This window comes from Eschrichtius robustus, chromosome 18 (assembly GCF_028021215.1).
Source record: "Eschrichtius robustus isolate mEscRob2 chromosome 18, mEscRob2.pri, whole genome shotgun sequence".
NCBI classification, from domain to species: Eukaryota; Metazoa; Chordata; class Mammalia; order Artiodactyla; family Eschrichtiidae; genus Eschrichtius; species Eschrichtius robustus.
The window spans coordinates 7,211,572-7,237,713 of NC_090841.1; the positions used below are offsets into that span (position 1 = coordinate 7,211,572).

General features: G+C 47.9%; 1 long non-coding RNA gene across 3 annotated transcripts in view; it reads left to right on the forward strand.

Annotated features, from left to right (window-relative positions):
* The window catches only part of LOC137752265 (uncharacterized), an 85,084-nt gene that overhangs the window by 28,840 nt on the left and 30,102 nt on the right, over positions 1-26,142 (forward strand). For all 3 annotated transcript variants that reach the window (XR_011071121.1, XR_011071119.1, XR_011071122.1), the window contains exon 3: positions 23,576-23,653. This is a non-coding gene — a long non-coding RNA (uncharacterized lncRNA). The remainder of the gene's footprint in view (positions 1-23,575; positions 23,654-26,142) is intronic.

The following is a 26,142-nucleotide window of genomic DNA, read 5'->3' on the forward strand; positions in this document are numbered from 1 at the left end:
CTGCTCTGGGCGGACAGTTCATTCAGGACTTTAAAAGTGTTGCTTTGCTGTTACTGTAGTTGCCTCTAGTGCTTTACATCCTTCAAAGTATGCAGGTGAAGCCACCTGTACTTAGTGTGGGACTGAGCTGCTGTGTCTGTTCTGCACCCCTGGACCATGGAACCCTCTCCCCCATCGCTTCCCACCCCCCCTTAGGGGTACGTGACTGCTGCTTGTTACTCAGTGAGATGAATGGTGAGCAAAGGGGAACGTTCTTGGACCACCTGATGTCTTTTTTTTTTTATAAATTTATTTTATTTTTGGCTGCATTGGGTCTTTGTTGCTATACGTGGGCTTTCTCTCGTTGCGGCGAGCAGGGGCTACTCTTCGTTGCGGTGCGCGGGCTTCTCATTGCGGTGGCCTCTCTTGTTGCAGAGCACAGGCTCTAGGGGCGCGGGCTTCAGTAATCGTGGCTCGCGGGCTCTAGAGCACAGGCTCAGTAGCTGTGGCACATGGGCTTAGTTGCTCCGTGGCATGTGGGATCTTCCCGGACCAGGGCTCGAAGCCGTGTCCCCTGCATTGGCAGGCAGATTCTCAACCACTGCACCACCAGGGAAGTCCCCGACCACCTGATGTCTTAGCTTCAGTCTTAGGCAGGCCCTGGGCACCTGGACCCTGGAGGAGGGCTTCCTCAGTGGTCCTGCCCCTTCCGCAAGGGCACACACCTCTGCAGTGTGTGGGGGGGTGGCCCTGGCAGGAGAGAAGTCCCTGCCCTTCTCCAGCAGCAGTTTTGTGCCTCTGTTGCTCACTCAGCGATCAGTTACGATTCCTCTGTGTCTAAGAGTTTTCCACCCCACCCTTGGCATCACACAGCTCTTGCTGTAACTCCTTCCCCAGCAGCCCTGGATCTTTGCCTGGGTCCCTGGGGCATGAGAGAAGGGAGAGGCAAGAGGGCAGGATCCCGTGCCTGTGTGTCATGGAAGGGAGCGCCCTCGGGTCACCTGCCCTGGCCCAGCCTTTCTGCAAACCTCTGATGGAGGCCTGGGGAAAAGAGTTTGAGTGTGTTTCAACACCCCGTGTTTCGGGCTCCCAGGGATTCTCAACTCTCATGGCGGTCTACACTTGGCCTTTAACAGTCCATGACGTTTGAGTTGTTTTCTTCCCCCTCACGTTAATGCAGCCGCCTCTTCTTCCTGAGCTCCCACAGGGGTGAAATAGTCCTTACATCCCATTTTCCTCGGAGGGCTTGTCACCCAGCAGAATTTGGTTCAGTTGATTGGCTGCAACCTTAACTCTGAGATGGGCTGAAAGAGAGTTATGATTTTATAGATCATCAAGACTCTCTCTCATCATTAAGGTGGAAGGAACATTCCATATGGCTCTCTAGGTCCCAAGCCCAAGTGGAATTCTCATCACTTACCTGTTGGTCTGCAGATGTCTCTTTATGGTTATTTTCTTAGTACTATGTTGTTGCCATTTTGGTTTCCTCTTTAGCCCCAGAAATATTTAGTGTGTGTATGTAGATGCCTGTGTGTATGTGTTTTAAGAAAATTAGGTAGAGATTTTTTTGCAATGTTAATTTCAAATTTTATAGTATAGTGATTAGGTAGTGTTACTTGTACCAGTTCTTTATATACTTATTAAGGCTTTTTGTGGTTAAATTTTGAAAATGTTCCATTTAGGTACTTTTATCAAATATTAAAACTTTATTTTTTAGAGCAGTTTTAGGTTCAGAGCAAAACTGATGAGTAGCTACAGAGATTTCCCATATACCCACTGCACCACACAGGCATAGCACACAGATACTTTAAAAGGTTTACGATCTGTTTATGGTGTAGAGTTTGCATTAAATTATTTTAAAAATAAATTGTTCAGGTCTTCTCTATCCAAAATTATTTTTTATCTGCCTAATCCTTAAAGGACTAAGTAGGAGTGTATTAAAAATTTATCAATATTATTATTTTTTCTAAAATTTTAGACATAAATTATGTCTAAAATTTTAGACATAATTCTAACAGTTTGTGATATCTGTATTTCGGTGTCCATCATTTGGCACATAATTGTTTACAATAGTAATTTTTTTCGTCTTTTGTCTTCTCCTTCATCAAGAAAAAGTCATTCACTTTGTCCTGTTAAGAATTCCTGGACTTGGGGCTTCCTTGGTGGCGCAGCGGTTAAGAATCCGCCTGCCAATGCAGGGGACACGGGTTAGAGCCCTGGTCCGGGAAGATCCCACATGCCTCGGAGCAACTAAGCCCGTGCGCCACAATTACTGAGCCTGCACTCTAGAGCCCGCGAGCCACAACTACTGAGCCTGCGCTCTAGAGCCCGCAAGCCAAACTACTGAGCCTGCGCACCACAACTGCTGAAGCCCGCCCGCAACTAGAGCCCGTGCTCTGCAACAAGAGAAGCCACCACAATGAGAAGCCCGCGCACTGCAATGAAGAGTAACCCCGGCTCGCCGCAACTAAAGAAAGCCCGCGCACAGCAACGAAGACCCAACACAGCCATAAATAAATAAATGAATGAATGAATTAATTAATTAATTTAAAAAAAAAAGAATTCCTGGACTTCCCTGGTGGGGCAGTGGTTAAGAATCCGCCTGCCAATGCAGGGGACACGGGTTCGATTCCTGGTCCAGGAAGATCTCACATGCCGCAGAGCCGCTAAGCCCACATGCCACAACTACTGAGCCCCTGTGCCACAACTACTGAAGTCCGCGTGCCTAGAGCCTGTGCTCTGCAACAAGAGAAGCCCCTGCAATGAGAAGCCCGCGCACCGCAATGAAGGGTAGCCCCCACTCGCCGCAACTAGAGAAAGCCCGCACGCAGCAACGAAGACCCAATGCAGCCAAAAGTAAATAAATTTATTAAAAAAAAAAAAGAATTCCTCTTAGAAGTCTTCATTCGGTATTAATAATTCAGCTTCCGGTCTGTTTTTGCTTGTATTTGCAAAACATATTTTGTTCATTTCTGTCACATTTCCCAGTCAGTAGGTCTGGTAACGGGCCTTTTGGTCAGTATCTGGTTGGATTTTATTGTTTGCCGGTTGTAACCTCTTGTGTTCCTGGGACTTTGGCTCCTGTGTTGTTGTCAAGCTCTGCCTTGAGGTCTTGTCTGTGCTCTTGCCAGGCCTCCTCACCTGTCCTCCAAGTGCACTCCCTCCAGCCATGACCACTTCAAGATTGCGTCACCTCCACCCGTACATGGCGCCGTTGCTACCTGCTTATTCCAAACTGCGTCCCCAGAGCCTCTAACATGCCGGCACACAGGAGTTCTCAATAAGTATTTTTTTTAGTGAATGATGATAGGTGTAGGATTAGTTAGGTTCATCAGTGAGGAATAGAAAACCCAAATATCAGTGGCCTAAAAAGAGTTTCTCTCTCCCTTATTTAAAAGTCCTTAGGCCTTTAGGCATTTAGGCCAGAGCTGGCAAGGCTTTGTTCCATACCGTCTTCAGGGACACAGATGCCTTCCACACTGTCATGCTGCACGCCCAGGATGTGTTCCCCGTCCTCATGGTCCAAGACGGCCCGCGTTTCAGGCCACAGGATGGGAGAAGGGACAAAGAAGAGCCGGCAGGGTCCCTTAGAGGAGGTTTCTGGAATCTGCCAAGCAGACAAGCACTTCTTCTATAGCTTTAGCCAGAATTTAGTCTCAGGGCCACGCTGCCTACAAAGGAAACTGGGATGTGTTGTCATAATGTGGATAACTTGGTGCCCAGCTAAAAAATCTGCCACTGTGGAAGAAGAGGAAAACGTACTGGGGAACCTTTAGCAATTGCAGAACACTAACGACCTGAAAAGGCATAGCGTATTTGTGGAAACAAGAGGGCTGGTGGAGCGGGTCGTAGTATAAGCAAGGTAGCATGGTGGGTCAGCTACAAAGACCAGGAGGGGCTAACCTGTGAAGCAATGCCAAGACTTCGTATATTACCCTGTAGTCTGTTTATCAGTGAGGGTCCGGAGAGGAAGCAGACACTCCTCAAAAGGGTGAAGTGAGTTTAATGAAGGGACTATCAAAAGGTGGGTGACGCAGGTCGGCAGTAGCAGGAAGCGGCATCCCTGTTAGGAATGCTGAGGCAGGTGGGTAAGTTTGCTGGAACCCGGCAGTTGTAGTGGTAGGAGATGGGTGTCAGACAAGGGCCATGCCTCCGGTAGACAAACGTTGCCACTGCAGCGTGTGGCCTGGAAGCAGAACTGGTGACACATTGCAGTGCAAAGTGAAAATGAAGACCCCTGTTCAAAAATGTTTAAGAATTTCAAGATGGCAACAGCAGAGCATTAAACCAAGCGTGGGGCTTTTCTGAGCACGGGGGGCCCATACTGTTGTACAGGTTACACCCCCGTGAAGCTGGCCTTGCCTGGCAGAGAAGAAGCTGGGGGAAAAGTGCCCTAAACTTCTCTCTCTTCCAGCCCTCTGACTTTTTCCCATGCCTCCCATTGTCCACACCCAAGTGGAAGTCCAAGCATAGGAGCCTGGTTGAGGCGTTCATGAGGGTCAGCCCCAGCTAGGAAAGTGGATGGTGGGTCTGGAGGAGCAAGCACAGAATGTCTAGCTCACTGTGGAGAGCCGTTAGAGAGCTTTAAGCAGAGTGGCACGTCCAGTTTACTTTTAGGAAGAACTTTTTGACAGCATCGTGGAAGGATGGATTGGAGAGCCTGGGGGCAGAAAGGCCAGTTAGGAGGCTATTATGATAGTTCTGTAGCTGCTTTCCTTTTTTAAAAAAATCAAAACTCACAGTAAGAAATATATATTTATATTGTTATTTTTATATTGTTAATCAGGTAACACACACACACATACATATAAAATCTGAAGCCCATGAAACAATACTTAACCTTACTAGAAGCAAAGTACTCTGATTTCACTTAGAAATACTGGTTCCTTATTGTAATCATTTCACAATATGTGTACGTCAAACCATCACGATGTACACCTTAAACTTATACAGTGATGTATGTCAATTATTCTTGAATAAAACTGGGGGGCGGGAAATACTGGTTCTGAACCATTTTGTTGATTTTATGAGTCACAAATGAGTCACAACTTTCAGTTTAAACAACATTAGTCTAAGAGTGTAGTAGGCAGAATAATGCCCCCAAAGATGCCCACGTCCTTTGATTTTGATTGAGGACGACCCTGAGATGGGGAGGTTATCCTTCACTCCCCGGGGATGGGGGCCCCGCGTTATCACAGGGGTCTTTATAAGGGAAAAAGGGAGCAAAAAGTGATGTGAGGAAGGAGACAGAGTCCTGGTGGGGCAGCTGGCCATCGCTGGCTTTGAGGACGGAAGAAGGGGGCCACGAGCCGAGGAATGCCTGCCGCCAGAAGGTGGAAAAGGTGAGGAAACACACTGTCCCCTGGAGGCTCCGTGAGGAGTGCAGTCCTGTTAACACCTTGATTTTAGCCAGTGAGATCCACAGAACTTCTGACCTCCGGAGCTGTGAGGTGATGAATGTGTGTTGCTTTAAGCTGTCAGGTTTGTGGTAATTCATGACAGCAACAGCAAGAAACTAGTACGAGGAGGGAGGTGAAGGGACTCGGAGTGAAGGCGGTGTGGGTGTGGGGAGGGATGAGAGGTGTGGCGCCCACCTTCTCTCTCAGGATGGAGGGCCGCTGCCCCGAGACGAATCACAGTTGTCCTTCGTCTCGTGTGTTATAATCCTGGGAAAGTTAAAATGAATATCAAAGACTTAGAGGAGGATAGAAGTCTGGTTAAAACTCTTGGTTTTAGCGACATGACTGTATGAATTCAGGGCGGATAAATAGAATGTGCCGTAAACCTGTGAGCGGGTCTGGAAGAAGACGGATGGGGCCACCCAGATGGTTTCTTCATTTAGTCCCGGCTGCCCTAGGAGGTTAACCTGGCCTATGACAAAGTGACTCTACACCTCAGAGGGAAAGGATGGACTAATCAATAAATGGTCATGGACAACTGACTGTCAACATGAGAAAACAAAGTTGGACTCAAATGTGGGAAGCAAGACTTTAAAACTTTTAGAAGTATAGTAGGATAGCTTTATAACATCAAGGAACAGCATAAAGTCCAAGCTATACACCCGAAACAAAAGGGGAAACAGATTCATTCGATTATACTAAAATTTAAAAACTTGAATACAACAGAAGTCTCCATAACAACATGATAAAGCCAACCAGAGCTTGAGGGGACTTGTAAATACAAATATCTAATAAAGCAGCAGTGCCCAGAATATCTTAATAACTCTACGCATCAATAAGAGTCAACCAACCCAGTAGGTAAGCAGGCAATGGATATTAACTGACAGTTCACAAAAGAGGAAACCTGAATATCCCATAAATATACAATGACATGTCCTACTTCACTGGTCATTGAAGAAATGAAAACGAAATTGAGATGCCTTCCCACTCTCATCAAATTAGCAAAAATTTTTAAATGTGACAGTGTCAAGTGTTGGAGAGGATGTGGAGAAACAGGAACTTTCATACTTTCCTGGGAGGAGTGTAAATGGGTCCAAGCATTTTAGAGAACGATCTGAAGGTGTCTAGTGAAGATGAAGATTCCTAGAGATGTTCCTTTGAGAAACCCAAGCATGTGCACAAGAAGACCCACAAACTCCTCTCATTTAAGCATTGTTTAACCTGGAAACAAAATACCCGTCATTAGAAGACTAGACAGATAAATAGTGATATATTCCTCCAAAGAAGTAATATGTCATAGCTGAAAATGAATCTAGAGCCTTGTTGTGTTACCATAGATAAATCTCAAAAAACATAACACTGAGCCAGAAAATCAAGTTGTAGTAAAATACATATAGTAACCACATGCAAAACAGTATTGTTTATGTACACAAACATCTGTATAAAAATCATAAAAACAGACACGAGAATGCTAAGCACCAAACTTAGAATAGTAGGTCCAAGAAGGAGGGAGGAGAATGGAGTCGGGGAGGGTGGGAATACACAGGAGGCTGTAGCTGTAAAGTTTGATTCATACTTTACACTCATGATTTTATACTTTATACTTTTTGTGTGCTTGAAAAGTTTTATTTAAAAAATCAAACCCTTCACCATGGCAAAAAAGCCACCTACAATACTGCCCCCTCTGAGGCTGTCTTTGCCAACCTTTTCAATCTCCCCATCCATCACTCCCATGTATTGTACTACTGGGCTCTCGATAGACCAAAGTTTGTGTTGTTTCCTGAGCGTATTTCTTTTCACAGCTCCATGCCTTTACTTATGCTGTCCCCTCCCTCTGGACCCCACCTGGAAGACCATTCATCCTTCCAGATTCATTTCATGTTTCACCTCTGGTGTTCTCCAAGGTATGCTTCTCAAACTCTGATGTGCGGAGGAGTCATCCTTAGATCTTGTTAGAATGCAGGGTCTGATTCTGTTGGTCCACGAGGATCGCACTGAGTACCAGGCCCTCATGACCCCATCCTCTTACAGCAAAATTAGGAGCTCCCCGCTCTAGATTCCCATGGCTTCCCCTACATTCCCTTCTGACAATATTCCTTGCATTGTTCTGCGTCTGCTTTCTTTTTTAAAAATAGATATCCATCTTTTTCATGAAACTCTTAAGGGTAGTAATCTCCTAAGGGTATTTATCCTGCCCTGGACTTCACTGTACTGCCAGCACCTAGCATTCATTTGCTGAATATTTGAAACATTCCCATGTTGAAAGTATAATTGTCTTTTGCACCTCAGGTGAAGCCTTATTAAATGTTTTCAAACGTATCTGTTTAAATTGTGTTTATATCTCAGGCCAGTAGCAACAGGTATGTAGGTATGTAGGGCAGTAAATGCATACTGTGTGCAGATCAGGTCTGAAGAAGTTCCTAATTACAGTGCTCATTGGAGAGGGGAGCTGGGAGCTGGAAACCCTTAAAGATGTTCAGATCCCTTAGGGCAGAGAAAGCTTTGGAGATGTGGGGGATTTAGTTACTTGGTCACTGGGCATGGATTTTGCTCTAAGCATTCAGATGGCTTAGGGGAGCTTTGCAGACCTGTTCTAAGAGAACAGGCTCTCTGAGAGTAGAAAGAGTGGAGGGTCATACCAAGGGCTGCCCGCTGATTAACTCAGATGGCCTGACCACGGCTCACCCTCTGCACTGCCCATCTCGTCCGTGGGCAGGGAGCCCGCCTGGCTGCGCCCGCGCGGCAGAAGCAGGCCGCTGAGCGGAGGCGGGTGGAGCCCGGCCAACTGGCACCTGCCCACCCGATTCCAGTGCTGGCGCTGCCACTTGGCAGCCACGCCACCTTGAGCAACTTCCTTCACCTTTCAGGGCCCAGGAGTGCCGGATTTAACAAATAGAATAGTGCATGGAAGGTATGTAGACTACAAAAGCATTCCTTGTTTATCTGAAATTCACATGTAGTGGGGCATCCGTATTTCATCTGGCAACCTCCTCTGGGTCTCGCTTTCTTCATTTCTAGCACGGGGATGGTAACCTTATGATCCTTATAAGGTGGTGAAGATGAAATGATTTCATACACGGACAGTGCTTAGAGCGGAGCCTGGCGCAGAGTGCGTGCTCGCTGCGGCGGCTTTCTCATTACTCCTCCTCGCCGCTGTTGTCAGCACCACCTGCCTGAACCGTTGCCGCGAGTTCTAACTGGTCACCCTGGCTCCGGTTCCTCTTCCCACCTTCCTTCCGTGTGACGGCCGGAGATATCACTCGAAAATATTGGGCTGGCCAAAATGTTCGTTCGGGTTTTTCCATAACGTCTTCTAGAAGTCTGAGCATGCATTTTATTTATTTATTTATTTTATTTTATTTTTTATTTTTTTAAAGGAAGCAAGTTCTTTTTTTTTTTTTTAATTTATTAATTTATTTATTTTTGGCTGTGTTGGGTCTTCGTTTCTGTGCGAGGGCTTTCTCTAGTTGCGGCAAGCGGGGGCCACTCTTCATCGCGGTGCACGGGCCTCTCACTATTGCGGCCTCTCTTGTTGCGGAGCACAGGCTCCAGACGCGCAGGCTCAGTAGTTGTGGCACACGGGCTTAGTTGCTCCGTGGCATGTGGGATCTTCCCAGACCAGGGCTCGAACCTGTGTCCCCTGCATTGGCAGGCAGATTCTCAACCACTGCGCCCCCAGGGAAGCCCCTATTTATTTATTTTTAAAGGAAGTTGGGAGGATTAAACAGAGTCCATGGTTTTCCTTTTTTTTTTTAATTTATTTATTTTTGGCTGCATTGGGTCTTTGTTGCTGCACGTGGGCTTTCTCTAGTTGTGGTGAGCGGAGGCTACTCTTCCTTGTGGTGCACGGGCTTCTCATTTTGGTGGCTTCTCTTGTTGCAGAGCACAGGCTCTAGGCTCGCGGGCTCAGTAGTTGTGACTTGCAGGCTCTAGAGCACAGGCTCAGTAGTTGTGGTGCACGGGCTTAGTTGCTCCGCGGCATGTGGGATCTTCCTGGACCAGGGCTCGAACCCGTGTCCCCTGCATTGGCAGGTGGATTCTTAACCACTGCGCCACCAGGGAAGCCCTGAACATGCATTTTAAATTCTACTGCATGTCTCACGGCTTCCAAATCCATGTTCGTCTCTCTGGGGTGACCTTTGTGAAACGAAAATCAGAATGGAGTTGGTGTTGCTAAGAGAGCTCTCTACAATGTGGCCGCTGAGGAAGGGAGGCTTACGCACGTCTCAGCCGGGATGGAATCTGAACTTTGACCACTTGTCCTAACGAAGACATCCAGAACATCCACCAGAAACTCAAGATACTTATCAGACCCTTACCCTACTCACGATAGCCCTTCTGCTTATCAGACCCCTACCCTATCCCTTACGAACAAATATTTATTTCTTGTGTCAGAGAACAGCCTCGTGGCTTTTGCCTTTATAAGCCCCTGACCCTTTCAGTTTACCCGAATCTGTGTCTCCCGAATTGCAATTCTTAAGACCCCCAAATAAAGCTCTTTGTTGTTCAAAGCCTTGAGATTGCTTAGTGTCCAACGCCTACAAGACTGGCACTCGCTCACCTTTCCAGTCCCTGTTTCCACTGCCCCTGCCCTCTGTGCTCCCTGACGCCCGGCCTCTCCCTGACCCTGTTCCTCCCTCTGTGTCCTTCCGCGGCTGCCCCCTCGACCTGGAATCCCTGTCTCCCCTCGGCCCCTGACCAGTGGCTTCTTATCCTCTGGAGCTCTGCTGAAGAGTGCCTTCTCTGGAAACTTCTCTGAGCCCCCATCATGAGTCTCACCCAGCCCTCATCCACCTACATATTTGAGTTCTCCTGCCATACTATATTATAGTTATTCCCTTTTTTATGTTATATTTTCTCTAACAGGGTAGCATCTGTGTGTAAATAAATTTTAATCCACAGCCTAGAGCTTTTAGTTAGTATTTGAAGTATCTTGGTCAGGAACTCACTCATCTAGGGTGGTGATCAAACATTAAAAGTTCGCCACCCAGAGGGGCTGCAGCAACTTCCAACATCCTTATTGCCATCTACACCAGAGGCCTTGCTCTTCGGCTAAGGGATGTGGGAGCAATTTTTCACTTCTAGAATGGTCAGTATCCAGAGATACATGGTGGACCAGAAAGACTCGTACAGGCACCGCCGTCCTGTCACGGGCAGAAGAGAGGGAGCCTGAGGTCTCAGCCCCACTTGGCTGGGGTCTTCCACTTCCTGGAGGCTTCTGCCATCTGATTTGATTGAGTTGATTTATTGTCGGGATACAGTTGCGTTGGCCTCTAGAGAAGCTTTCATGCAAGGTGTCTGTGGGAGAGCCTGAAAGAACAGAGTGCAGGGACTTCACCAGAATTACGGAACAGCTGGAGAGAGTGGTTGGTATTCTACCTGCTTGCTGACAGAAGTTGCTTCACATTTGGGAATATGGCTCTTATTGCAACACACCACCTGGTAGGGAGGAGGGGGGGTTGGCAGGAGGCACCTGCATCCTTCCATGCATCCTGGATCATTGAAGCCACCGTCATCCACCAAAAAGGACCCGACCAACATGAAACCAAGTTGGTTTAGTCTGCAATACCTTGTCTCTCCAACTAAAGGTGAGCTTGAGAGCAGGGGCCTATATTCATCACCGTTGAGGCTCCGGCTCCTCCCCCTGCAGCTAGCACCACAGGGGGTGCTTGTACCGAAGGAGCAGGAAAAGGCCAAGACCCTTTATTGCTGAGCCAGCTTTAAAACGCTGAGGACAGACTCAGACATCCAGTCAGCAAATAGGGTCGGGATGAAAACATATAGGAAAACAAAGAATACACAAGAAAGGTACCTTTTGATATCTTTTCCTTGAAACTTTTTCTGTAAGAAATAACTTGCCCTCTTGAGAATTCCTTCTTGAAATCCCTTCTTTTTATGCATCAACATGCTTAAATGAAACATGTCTGTAGTTTTAAAACATACAACTGGGCTTATAATGTAAGTTCATTTTCGTATACTGCCATTTTCCCACTTAGTGTATAAATACTTTGTAGATAATTTACCCATGTCATTAGAAAATGCTTCAGAAATACAAGTTTAATGGCTTTATAATGTATTATATGGATGGCCCACTACTGAGCCATATTTTTAGACATCTAAGTTGTTAACATATTTCTGCTGTTATAAACATTACCACAGTAAATATCTTGGAAAGAGACAATATAGTGAATAATTAAGACTTGCAAAAAATTAATAAACAGAAACCTCAATGAAAAAGAGTCGGGAGCCCAGAGGGGGAGCTCTCACATCCTGTGACAACAGCAGAACCCAACGGGAAGAAGGAAGACTCCGCTTCTTTCCAGGCCAGGGCTCAGCCAATGAAAAGCCATGGACTCTTTGTTTACTTTAGCCCTCCCAGCTCCCTTTTCCTCTTTATAAAAGCATTTTCATTCCCTTGCTGTGCAGGGACTTGCCCCCCGTAGCAGCTCACCATGGTTGCAGACCCCAAATTGCCATCCTCTGCTAATCTCAAATAAACCCACCTTTGCTGGAGAAATATCTGGCAGTCTTTTTGTTTCACGTCAACAGACAGTAGGCTTTGAACTTGCTCTGTGTGCAAATTCTAGTTCTGCCCCTCCCGAGTACAACTTTGAGCAAGATCCTTGGTATCTGTGATGTTTCTTTCTATAAAAGAAGGAATGCGGTGTCCTTGCTGGTACTTATTATTTATTATTGTAGTAAAATACACATAACATAAAATTTACCATTTTAACCATTTTAAAGTGTATAGTTCAGTGGCATTAAGTACATTCACACTTTTGAGTAATTATCATTACCATCCTTCTCCAGAACTTTTTCATCATCCCAAACTGAAATTCTGTATCCATTAAACAGCTCCCCATTCTGTCTTCCATCCAGGCTATGGTAACCACTATTCTACTTTTTGTCTCTATGGATTTGACTATTCTAGGTATAATACTTGTCCTTTTGTGTCTGGTTTATTTCACTTAGCATAGTGTCTTCAGAGTTCATCTATGTTGTAGCATGTATCAGAATCTAATTCCTTTTTAAGGCTAAATAACATTAGTTTGTATGTATATACCACATTTTGTTTGTTCAGTCATCCGACAATGCCCTTTTGACTTGTTTGCACCTTTTGGCTATTGTGGATAATGTTGCTGTAAACGTTGGTGTACAAATATCTGTTCCAATTCCTGCTTTCAGTTCTTTGGGGTTTATAACTAGAAGTGGAGTTGTTGGATCATATCACAGTTTTGTGTTTAATTTTGGGGGGAACTGCTCTACAGTCTTCCACAGTGGTTGGACCATTTTACATTTCCACCAGCAATGTGTGAGAGTTCGAATTTCTCCACATCCTTGCCCATATTTATTCTCTGGGTTTTTTCGGAGGGGGACACGGGGTGGATAATAGCCATTGTAATTGCTGTGAAGTGGTGTCTCATTGTGATTTTGATTTGCGTGTGCCTCATCATTAGCGTTGTTGAGCCTCTTTTCATGTGCATATGGGCCATTTGTATGTCTTTGGAGAAATGTCTATTCAAGTCATCTCTTGACCACCAACCACCTCTGTCTTGAGACTCTTGTCTGCCTTTACTTCCAGCACCCTGCTTTCCTCCCGTTCTCCGTCCAGCCCTCTGATCAGTCCTCCTTTCTTCTCACCCATTGTGGTAGAGCTCCTTACGGTTAGTTCCCTAGAGGTCCCTGACTCTTCCTGTACTAGTTTAGCTCATGCCACCTTCTCAGAGAATCTCATGGCCGATGTGAGATTTGAGGAACTTATTTCCAATGAAGACATCGGGTATTAATACATTATAAATAAATAAAGAGGTTCAGTTAGAAAGCCAATAAAAAAAAAGAAAAACTGAATACTAAGAAATACTCAGGTAATCAAAAGAAATCAGGAAGGGCAACAAAGAGAGAGAGAGGTATCAGATGGGACCAACAGAAAAAAATAGGAAGGTATTAGACTTAAACACAAAGATCTCAAAAGTTACACTAAGTTTAAATGGACTAAATACTTCAATTGAAGGAGACTGTCAGGCTGGATAAAGAAAGCAAGATCAACTTTTATTCCATTTGTAAGAGACATATTTTAAATATAGAGGTATAAATAGGTTAAAATTATGGGAAAATATATACCATATATACACCAATCATAAGAAAGCTTGAGTGTCTATATTAATATCTGGATTTCAGACTTGCCTCACCTGCTCCCACAATCACATATTCCTTGCAATAAATCTCTTAATGTATCTCCTACTAATTCTTTTTCTCTGATTCAACCTTGAATGATAGACACTGATACCAAAACTAGTTAACAACAGGCAGTGCACCCGGCGGACCCACAAATCTGCTCTTGCTTCAGTGGTGTTTGGATGGAACAGACCCAGGGATGCCCCTTCTTCCAGCCTCCGACCACCTTCCAGCCTCTCTTCTGAGAGAAAGTAAAGAAGATCCAAATAAGTAGATTGTCCACAGGTTGGAAGGCGATATTGTTATGATGTCATTTCTCCCCATATTGATCTATAGATTCAATGCAATCCCATTCAAATCCAAGAAGGCTTTTATTGTAGAAATTTACAAGCTGATTCTAAAATTTATAAATAAAGGGGACTTCCCTGGAGGTCCATTGGTTGGGACTTTGCCTTCCAGTGCAGGGGGTGTGGGTTCGATCCCTGGTCCAGGAGCTAAGATCCCACGTCCGGGAGCTAAGATCCCACGTGCTTCGTGGCCAAAAAACCAAGGCATAGAACAGAGGCAATACTGTAACAAATTCTATAAAGACTTTAAAAATGGTCCACATCAAAAAAAAAATCTTAAAAAAAAATAAAATTTATAGAGAAGAACAGGGAACTCAGAATAGCCAAACAATTGTGAATGAGATTCAAAAGTTACTATAAATTAACTATAAACTGTAAAGTAGTAACAATTCTGAACAGAATGTCAAGTGTTACTATAAAGGTGCATTAATCAAGAAAGTATGGTATTGGCATAAGGATATACCTAGACATTAGTGGGATTAATAGACCCTCAATTATATATGGTTAGCTTGTATTCAATATAGCTGCCAAAGCAATTCCATGGGGGAAAGTCTCTTCCATACATGGTGCTAGAACAACTGGATGTCCATATAGAAAAAATAAATCTTGACCTTACTTCATGCCGTACCCCAAACTAATTATGAAACCTGAATGTAAAAGCCAAAACTATAATGGTTTTAGAAGTATGCATAGGAGAATATCTTTGCAAGCTTAGAATAGGCAAAATTTACTCAGATGAGACACAGAGAACACTAACCAATGTTTTCTTTTATGAAGCATTGACTTCATAAAATTCAAATGTCCTGCCCATCAAAAGCCACTGTGAGAATATTAATAGGTAAGCCATAGATTGGGGAAAAAATTGTGATAGACAGGTAGATAGGGATATATAAATAGATAGATCATAGATATGATAGATAGATAATAGATAGATAGGTAGATAGACAGACAGATAGATAGATGATAGATAGAGACATCTGTAGGTAGATACACAAATAGATACCTGACAAAGGATTTGTATTTAGAGCATATCAAGAACTTGTGCAACTGAATAATAAAAAGATTTACAACCCAGTAATTGAATAAATGATCCTGATTAAGATCCTGAGTTCAGCGTTCACTTTATATATAGTCTCTGGAGGCAAAGAAATGAAAGTTGAACTATACTATGAGAAAATCCACTCCCTCATCAATAAGGCTCTCCAAGCTTTCAAAATAACCACATAAATTCAAGATACAGTATCACAATTCCAGTCACCTTTGGTGCATTCTATACAGAGGGTCTACAAAGACCTTTGGAAAGATTAGCCAGATAACCCTCACGGTTTCCTTAAGGCACAGGTGAGGGAGTGAACAGTTCAGCTTAATCCCATAAAGAGAGGAAACCGTGGAAGATCTGCTCCTGAGCGGCAGCGACCTTGACGCCAGGCAGACAGACAGATGCTCACTGTCGCCAAGGCGGGACCAGCTCTGCCAGAGCTCGCCTTTCCCACCCTTTCTAATTGACTCACCCGCCCGCCCACTCAGCAGACAGTTAATCATGCCCCCCTCTTTGTGGAAGTCAGGGCTTGTAGCTTGACTGTGGGCTCTCCTTCGAGGAGCTTGTGGTGACTCATTTCCTGCTCCAGCACAGGCTGGGACCCCAGGGTCTCCACGCCTGCCCTCTCCTGGGCTCCTCTCCACCTTGCCCACGGCTGCCCTTGACGTTGCTATAGAGTTAACAGTAGTAACGTCTCTCTGTGAAACCCCCGTGTGGACTCCCTGGGCTTCCAAAGCTTCGCCTTCGTGCCGCCCTCAGAGCCGTCGTGTCTGCCGGTGCCTCACCCGCAATGCCGTTCCCATCCTTCAGCTACCCAAACAGCAGCGCCGTTGGTGGCCACCATGCCCATGAGGTCCTCCCTGCATCCTCTCTCCTCCCAGCGCGTCATCCTCCGTGCTCGGGAACTTAACAGCGCGTACCACTACACAGCTTTGTCCTCTCCGGAGAAGACAGACAAGAAACTTGTAAACACATAAATAAGACAATTCAAAGTACAGAGAGGCATCATGAAGAAATAAAACAGCCTGCTTGACTTGCAAATGAAGTGTGGTGGCATAACCTCTGAGGAGGTGACGTCTGAGGACAGACCTGAGGGATGAAAGGGAGCCAGCCTTGCAAAGATCCCAGGGAGAATGCATCTGCCGGAAGGCACAGCAAGTTCAAAGGCCCTGGGGTGGAATACTTGGGGCATTTGAGGGAAAGAAAGAAAAGCAGCGTGACTGGGGTGGGTGAGGGGGGTGAGTGGGGGTCAGTTGGGGGTGGGTGGACCAGGTCCATTCAGGCGGGACTGGGGGAGGTGAGGAGAGGCAGGTTGCAACCTAACTGTGGAACAAGGACAGGAGTGAAGGCGGTGTGCTGGGCACTGTCTCCTGAGGTCGCCGGGACCCCACCTGTGAGAGGCATTTGGTCTTTTCTTCCACAGCCTCAGGAGTGGAGCTTTATTTGCCAGGCCTTCTGCCAGAAGTTCCACAGGCCACCCTGTTGGAAAGAAATCAGTTCCCATTCAGAGGACGCAGAGAGGGAGCTGCGGATTGAGAAGGCGGTAGACAGAAATCCTTCCCGATAGCCAGGAGGGCGGTTAGGAGACAAGGCAGAGAATTTTCTAATAGCTTCCTTCCTCTTGGCTCCTTAGAACTAGAAAACCAACCTGGCATTTTACATAAATCAGACCATCAGGAGAAACTCTCAGTGTCTCTGGGTGATTGAAAAAAAAGGAAAAAAATTTCTAATGGCAAATAGGTGAGAAAGTGGAAGAATTCCTGGGGTGGAAGTGACTCCACAATTCAGTTCACAATTCAGTTTCCAGTCCTTTAGCACTGAGCTTTGAGAGGCCGGATAAAGGGGTGTGATCGGTGAATTTCCTCTCTCTTCATAATCGTAACCAGAACAACAAGCACGTTTTGAAAACACCCTGGGAGCCAGGCACACATAATGTTAAGTAGCTTACCTGGGAAATTTACAATCTTCATAACAACCCGTTTTTCAGGTGAAGGTCGGGAGGTTGAGGAATCCACCCATGATCACATACCTGGTCAGCAGAACATCTAGGGCTCAAACCCTGATTCTGGGCTCTGGGGTCTTAACCCCTGCCTCTGGGAGGCTGTGCACGTTCCGCATCTGCTCCTGGCCTGCTGGCCGCTGGCAGAGCTGCTCGCTGGGCCCGGCAGCTGCCCCGAGGCTGGTCCTGTTCGGGCAGAAGCCGCCACCCCTTGGGGAGCTGGCCGCCACCGTCAGGGCTGAAGGCCAAAGCAGAAGGGAGACCCAAGATTGGCAGAGTCAGGACGATCCCTATTTATGCTCCCCTTAGGGGAAAAGGTGAGGAAATTGTGGTTTTTATGAACGCGTTCACCCTGGCCTCTCGCTGACTGCACACCTGAGCACACCCAGCCCTCTCCAGAAGCTCCTTCCTCGGGGGTGGGTGAGATGTGAACAGTGGAGGAGAGATTCCTCACACTGTTTGTTAAAGTAGGTTCCATCTCTTAGGTGGCGTGACCCTCAAGGCTGAGCATTTAGTCCGAGCGGAGGCCCTAGACACGTGCTTTTCTAGATCCAAAGACGGAACTGAACTGGTCAGCAAAATCGGTTTAAACTAAGAGCCAGATGTGACAGGGAGGGGTACCCTTGGCGAAGGCAGTTTGCCCCCAAACAGTCCCATGGGTTGGCGCTCCTCCAAGTGCGCCCCCTCCAGTTGCTGGCACCACATGGCAGGCCCGGGACCCTGATGTGCATCTGTGTGGTGGGTTGAACTGAGGCCTCCAAAACATACGCCCAAGTCCCAACTCCCAGAACCTGTGACTGTAGACTTACCTGGGAAAAATGTCTTTGCAGATGTATTTAAGTCTAAGATCTGGAGATGAAATCACTTTGGATTTAGAGTGGGTCCTAAGTCCCATGACAGGTGTCCTTAGAAGAGCAGAGGGAGGTCTGGGACACGGACACATGGGGGAGAAGGCGCGAGAAGGTGAAGCAGAGGCTGGAGCGATGGGCACAAGCCAAGGCAGCTGGGAGGGGAAAGCAAGGCTCCTGCTCTGGAGCCTTCGGTGGGGGGGGGGGGGGGGGGGCGTGGTCTGGCCAGCACCTTGAGTGTGGACTTCTGGCCTCCAGAGCCATGGTGGAGAGTGGTGAATCTCTGTTGTTTTAAGCTGCCAGTTTGTGGTAATTACTTAAGCATCCCTAGAAACTAACAGAAGGTTCTGCTGCCCCTCATCATGAGGCCTGACTTACTAGCTACACTGCACCCGCTCCATCCCCAGGGCAAGGGGTTCCCTATTTCCAGGGAGAAATGCAACCGAGAAGGGGAGGCCACCTCTGTCCAGTGCGCCGTCCCTTGTAGCAGAGCCCTGGGCAGGGGGCGGATGCTGGCCGTGGTCCAGCTTCAGAAAAGCCCCCGCTCGGCACTGGGGTGGACCCCTCCTCCCCGCCGGGCTCTGGGCAGCTTCTGGGGGTCCGACCAGGCCCTTCAACCCTGCTGGGGGGTGCGGAGGGGTGGGGCGCAGGTCGGTTTGTCTTTGCTGATTCCCTCTCTTCTTCTCTTCTTCCCTCTCTTTTTTTTAAATTATTTATTTATTTATTTATTTATGGCTGTGTTGGGTCTTCGTTTCTGTGCGAGGGCTTTCTCTAGTTGCGGCAAGCGGGGGCCACTCTTCATCGTGGTGCGCGGGCCTCTCACTATCGCGGCCTCTCTTGCTGCGGAGCACAGGCTCCAGACGCGCAGGCTCAGTAGTTGTGGCTCACGGGCCCAGTTGCTCCGCGGCATGTGGGATCTTCCCAGACCAGGGCTCGAACCCGTGTCTCCTGCATTGGCAGGCAGATTCTCAACCACTGCGCCACCAGGGAAGCCCTTCTTCCCTCTCTTCTGGAGCTTTAGGCTCCAGAGTCACCCGGGGGTTCTCCTGGCCCTTCTCCGAACGGGGCCCGATGCAGCTGCTGCGTCCACATCGCACAGGCCCATTTTCCTCGTTGACCCACCTTGAGTGTTGAGTGATTCCAGTTTCTTTGGTCACCTGTTTACCAGCAAGCCCCACAGATGCCTAATCCCATCTTTTCCGTGTGGATTTTTCTAGTTTCACTCTAAGCGCAATTTCCAAGTTCTCGAGGGGTGGGAGGCACCTCGTGGTTGGGGCTCCGTGGGGACACCCGCCAGGGGACAAGCTGGTCCTCTGTGAGCCGAGTAGCCACAGCGAGATACCAGAGGGATGGGCAGGTTCGTCCTTACTGCTCTTTTTCTCCTGTGTCTGTGTGTGTGTGTGCATGTGTGTGAGAGACTGAATGTGTGTGTTTGTGTGTGCGTGTGTGTGTGTATGTGTATGTGTGAGACTGTGTGGGTGTGTGTGTGTGAGACTGAACGTGCGTGTGTGAGACTGTGTGCATGTGTGTGAGACTGAATGTGTGTGTGCATGTGTGCACATGTGTATGAGACTGAATGATGTGTGTGTGTGTGAGACTGAATGTGTGTGTGCATGTGTGCACGTGTGTGTGAGGCTGAATGTGTGTGTGAGACTGAATGATGTCTGTGTGTGCGTGTGTGTGAGACTGTGCACGTGTGTGTGAGACTGAATGGTGTGTGTGTGTGAGAGACTGAATGTGTGTGTGCATGTGTGCACATGTGTGTGAGACTGAATGATGTGTGTGTGCATGTGTGCACGTGTGTATGAGACTGAATGTGTGTGTGAGACTGAATGTGTGTGTGCATGTGTGCACGTGTGTGTGAGACTGAATGTGTGTGTGCATGTGTGCACGTGTGTGTGAGACTGAATGATGTGTGTGCGTGTGTGTGTGTTGAGGTAGGAGCCAGCCACTAGCCACCACAGTTTCTTCTCACACTAAGCAAAGGGAGACTTTGAAGTTCTTACTCTTTTTCCTGTCGTGCTGAAACCCTGAGATTCTGTGGAGTTCGTCCCAGAAGAACTTAAAACCAGAAGCAACGAGCTCGCGCGTGCTTTCACCAACTCCAGCTTTCAGAGCGCTCCAAACCCACAGGAGAAAAAAGAAGCCTTTCACATCCTCTTCCTCTTCCGCCAGCGTCTGCAGCGGCCAGCGCCTTCGGCAGAATCTGCTGCTTCCTGTGAGGCGCTACTCTTGTGGTTTGTTTTCACATCTGTCCTTGAGCCGCCCTCCAGCGGGCGGGGCTGCCGCCTGCAGCGCGGGCCTGAGGCCGGTGCGAGCTTCGCCCTCGGCCCGGGAGGCCAGTTTCCAGGCGGCCCCCTCGCAGCTCAGTGCCCCCTTTCCTTGACCACGATAGAGAAGGACAGTAAAGCCAAGGGCTTGCACTGAAGAAAGAAATAGACCCAGGGGCGTGCAAGAGCAGGAAACGCCGTGATGAGGGCTCCGCAGCACATCTGCCCAGCGCCGTTTCATTCCCTCCTGGATCCCCAATGGTCCCACCATCCCAGACTTTCAGGATGTCGGAGGAATTGCGATCACGCACGTGAAGATGTTGTGGCCTCACATGCCAGCCCTCACGGGAGGGCTTTGCGCTACTTTCCCTGCCGTTCCTTCTTTGCTTTGTCTGCCCTGTGTCTGTGGATGTGGTTCGGGGAGGGGGGAGGGCGGGTGAATAGGGATTGATCGCCCAGAAACGGTCCTTCTTATGACGCTGGGCCCCCCTTGGTCTTGTCAAGCTCCATCCAGTGGAAAGACCAGCCCAGGTACAGACCCCACCCAGTGGTTTACGGGGGTTGATGTGTAGCTCACGTTCCCAAGGCACACAAGGCAGAGGCCAGAGGGACAGCCTGGGAGGATGTATTGGGCTGGCCAAAAAGTTCGTTCGGGTTTGTCCCCACAGCTTATGGAAACACCCGAACGAACTTTTTGGCCAACCCACTACACTCAGATACAGTCTAAGAATAGTACAGTCCAGCTGCGATCTCATCCTCCTAGGCACCTTCATTAATTCATTCCATTTGAGAAACACTGATTGTGTGCCTTCCGTGTGCCGGGCCTTGTTCAGGATGCTGGGGGGCGCACAGGTGAACAAACCCGGCGTGGATCCTGTTCTGGACCCAGGCGGTTGGCTTCCTTTCCTAATGCTGAGGAAGTGCCCAGGCAGGAGAATGCGTCTGTCTCCTCCCTGCCCCAGGTGTGTGGATACTGGGGTTCAGTGCCTGCCCCAGCTCCCACATTTGAACGCCGCATCTCCACCTTTGGTCTGCAGGGAGCCAGAGCTCCATCACCCCTGCGCCAAGCAGGCTTCTGGCCCCGGGCCTGGCCTTGCTCTTTCAGGCGTATAGCACCCTCTGTTGGTGACCCACACGTAATACCCTGGCCTTGAGCTGGGACACTATGCAGCCCTGGTAGCCTTTTCTGCTCATCTGAGCCACTGCTGAGTGCCAGGACCTGTCCGAGGGGTTGAGGATATAAAACTGTTGTAAAGGTAAATTTTCTGTCTTCATCACAAGGTAAAGTTTCAGTCTTCTCACAGGTTTCAAGTTCAGCTCCGTTCCCCTGCATGAGGATCCCAATGCTGGTGGTGGATGGGGCCTGGGGTGCATTCCAGGTCCCATTATCTCTTTCAGAGGATGTGGCCTGAGGGTCCTCCCGTCAAGTGGACCCTTCGTGGTTGTCCTGTGCGTCCTAGAGTTTCCCAACCTAACTGGGCAGATCTGTCCCCACTCTGACTCTGTGCTACATGTAGAATAATGGGCTTAATTACCCTGGGGGGACAAACTCCTATCCCCCAAACCTACCTGCCCTGGAACTCCTCCCTTCCCCTCCCTAAATGGGAGCCTGCTGGCCATGGGCGTGAGCGAGGACGGCAGGTCGGGATCAGGATCCCCTGCCACCTTCCCTCCGGCCACCCACTGCTGCTGGGTGCCCCTGCTCATCCCCACCTTCAGGATGCTGGTCCCCCACCAATCCCTCCGTCTTCTAAAGGCGAGTGCGCACACCCTGACTCTCAGCGGTGACCGTGGGGAAACTCACACTCCTTTTCTTGCTCCAGCAAGTCTCAGAAAAACGCAGGCGTTGTGGCATGGGGCCCCCCAGAGGCCAGCAAGGGTTACCACATCCCCTCAAAGTGAAGACAGCCTCTCCTCAGAGGGACCAGCCTTTCTAGTACAGAGTCTTTCTCGCCGGCAGAAACACAGGGCCCAAGATTTTTTCTGTCTTTCTCTTCTGGTATTTCTGCGGTTTAACTCTTTTTAAAAAATATTTTATTAGAGTATAGTTGATTTACAATGTTGTGTTAGTTTCAGGTGTCCAGCAAAGTGGGTCAGTTATACATATACATATATCCACTCTTTTTTAGATTCTTTTCCCATGTAGGTTATTACAGAATATTGAGTAGAGTTCCCCGTGCTATTCAATAGGTCCTTGTTGATTATCTATTTCATATATAGTAGTGTGTATATGTTAATCCCAATCTCCTAATTTATTCCTCCCTCCGCCCCAGTTTAACTCTTTTCAAGCTTTTGTTTCAATATAGCAGCTTGAATTCATATATTATACAATTCATATATTATATATGAATATATATTCATATATTCATGTATATGAATATATACAATGAATATTCATATATTCGTGTATATGAATATATACAATTCATATATTTATGTATTATATGAGTTATATATTATACAATTCATCCTGGAATTCATACATTATACAGTATATAATATATGAATTCATATGTAATATAATTCACCCATTTAAAGTGTATGATTCAGTGGTTTTAGTATATTCAGAGTCTTGTAACCATCACCACAATCAACTTTAGAACATTTTCCTCCCCCCAAAAAGAAACCCGTCACCCCCCATTAGCTGTCACTCCCCACTTCCCCCCGAGCATGCCGAGCCCCTGGCAACTACAAATCTACTTTCTATCTCTGTGGATTTGCCTATTTTGGATAACTCGTGTTATTGGAATCACATAATATGTGGCCTTTTGTGTCTGCCTGGCTTCTATCACAAAACAAGCCTTTGCTCCTTATTTCATCTGCAATTTAATTAGACTGACAATATCGTCTATCAACCTAAACGGGACACTTGTGGAGTGAGAGGGGTGCTCTTGATAATTACCCTGCGACATCAGGCATGAACATGGGCCACCGCTAGTCAACCTGGCGAAGGCGTGGGCATCCTGCCTTCAGCTGAGAATGGTTGCACCTCACAGCCACTGTGAAGCCGCCTGCCTCCCCTTCCCTAAATCAAAATTCCCAAATCACCCTCAGCAACCTCGGGTCTCACCAGGAACTGAAGTTAATTTACTTCTAGAGTTGCTAATGCTCTGTTCACGGCTGAAGCATGCTCGTGATTTATGGGAGAAATGAGACTCATTTCCCCCAGAGATGAGAACTGGCAGTTGTATTTTTCATTTTGGAAGCATGAGATTTGACTGCACGGGGTGCAAACTGCAAAGGAAAGCAGGCGCAGAAAGCAGCGCTGTCATGACGAACATGAAAGGGATGGCATGAACTGTGGGCCTTCAGAATGAGCCTCTCGGAGGCTTAATTGGGTGGGTCACACGTCGCAGCTCTGAAAAGGGCAGCATAACTATTCACTGTTGGGCTGTTAAAGGCACCTGGCTTGGTGTCACCTCTCACTGCGCCTGTCCCTCCCAGGCTCTTTTATGTACTCTCGGAAAATGTTTTCAGTGTTTGTAAGCAAATGAAAAACTTATTATTTTTAAATTATAGGTATCTGCTGGGTGGAGATAGAAGTTATGCCTTTTGGACAACAGCTTCTCACGGTCGCTGCTGACTCATGAGCACGAGGTACGGTTCAGTAGGAGATGTTTTTAACTATCGATGCCCACCCCTCACCCCGCCTTGCTGCTGTAAGGCGTGCCCCCACATGCAAGATGCTCTGCACCATGCTGACGGGGCTGCAAACAAAATATACTTAGGCTGCCCTGGAACGCTACACACAAAGACACAATTATATATAGTAACCAAGAAGTCATCTTCTCCAAATCTCTGGCTCCGATCATACCCCTGCCTCAGCCTCGAGCCTAAATTCTCTAAGGAACCGGGTGATGTTTCTGTGATTTGTTTGTGTTCTGAATTCACTACCCAGGCCAATTGAGGGCCACCTGTCACAGTGTGGCCAGGGATCAGCCCCTGTGGAAGCTGGTTTTGATTCCCGCTATTCAGATGCAGGGAACGTCCTTGGAGCCAGACGTTGCGTCTAGACGCTTCCCAGCCAAGGAGGACCCTCATACCAGTCCGGTTCTGGGCCCCAGATGCCCATGTGCTCCTCTGGTGTCCCAAGCAGCTTTTGTTTGTGTGTGTTTTGTGTCTGAGCTCATCCATCTGGCTCCCCTTCTGCCACCTTTTCTTCTGTTTACACCCACAATCTCAATTTGTCTTCCAGCTCTTTCCAAACCAATTATGCTATGGACAGATTTAGTCCATTTCTAGGCCAGATGCTCAAATACATCCTTTTCTGCATTAAAAATAATCGAAGTAGGCTCCCAGCCAGCCGCAGGATTTACAGACCCTTGAAATTCTAGGAGAAATCCTCAGAAATCTTTCTGATTCTGGAGCAATCCCCACATTCACTCAGCAGGGGGGAAAAAAGGCATTGATTTCATAGGAGCATGGAAAGCATCTTAAGTGTTGGTCACAGCACCCAGTCTCTCACAGTCAGAAGATCTGGCCTGGACCACCTGGTACATTTCTTTCCCGATGCGATGTTCCTCCCCAGTGAGGTCACGCACCGCTCCTGGGCAGGGCAAGCCGCTTCTCCCAGCATTTGTGTATCCATCCCCTCCAGCCGGGGAAGCTGGGGTTTCCTTGTCAGCACCATGCTCTCCACTTTGTTGCTTATTCGGGTGCTGTTTATACAGATACGTCATATTCTCTATGGGTGTCGCGTGTTTAAGCTAGGACCATCGTTTCTCACCTCATCTTAAAGCTCCAGGAAAGGGTTTGCTGATGAAATGGGTATGGTGTTCCAAGGAGAAAAAGCTCACGTCATCATGCCCAGGGGAGGAAACCAATTCCTTAGCTGGAGCCCAGCGGAGAGCTTGCAGAGCAGGTGATTGTGCCTCTGGGAAAAAACATACGATGCTGCGGGTTTCCTTGCTGACGGGAGAGCTGCCCACAGGCATATACCTCTTGGCCATCCATGTTTACACAGAGGCCTCCCTTGGCTTCCCGGGGAGAAAAGCCAGTGTCAGAACCCAGTGTGCGAAAGACTCCAACCTACTCCCAGGGGCCTCAATTAGGTGTCGTAGGTGAGGCCCAGGAATCTGCAGGTGAATTGGATGCAGGAGTTGCCAACTGCAGAATCTGGCCATGCTGTACCATGGCCTCCCTGTATCCCCCAGGATGCTGAGCTCCAAACACAGGTGCTGTCATGCTGCCCGAAGGTCCAGTTGGGAGCCTCAAGGGTTAGAGCGGAGGGGGGACACATCATACCTGGGGGCCATGTGGGGCACCCTGCGTGCAGCCCATGGGCACCGTGAAGAGCCCCTCATCAAACGTAAAGGCAGAGGAACGCTGTCCCAAGTCACCCCACAGGAGCCATGGGTCCAAGCGTCGGAGGAAAAGAGAGGGATCAAATGTCACCCACGATTGTCCCAACACCATAGGTTAACCCCCAAGGTCAAGGCTTCTCAAACAAAACCAGCTCTCATTTATAGATTGAGACTGACATTGCCACTAACTACGTTCTATACTATATGTATGAGCCGCCTGGTGTCATTTAATGAGCATTTACTCTGGGCCACAAGGTGGGGGGGTCCTTCCTGTGGAAGGAGATGGCATGTGAAGACCCTAAAGAGGATGGTGGTCCCCCCGCCAACCCCACCATCACTCCCTCCTCAAAGTGTGGTCCGAGGCCGGCAGCGTCAGCGTCACCTGGGGGGAGCATATTCGAAATGCAGGCTCTCAGGCCCCCAGCCCCTCTGCGTCAGAGTCTGCCTTCTCACCAGACCCCCAGGTGATTTGAAAGCGAGTTAGAAATCGAGAGGCACCATTCCGCTCCTCCGAGGCCCCGCCAGCTGGGACCCACAGAGGCTCCCGTCTCCCCATCAGTGATGCTTTTTCTGGTTTCTGTCTGAACAAATAAATGTGCCTCAGCCCATACTTTTTTTTTTTCTTTTAAAGGCACAAGCCCAGATTCCTATTAATAAATGAATTCCAAGTGAGTGATTTCCAAAGCCAGAGGGGACATGGCATGGTTGAGCTCCGGGGGCGGGGGGGAACGGGTGGCGACTGCAGCCAACGGCACCGTCCCTAGCAGCTCAGAAGGTGTTTTA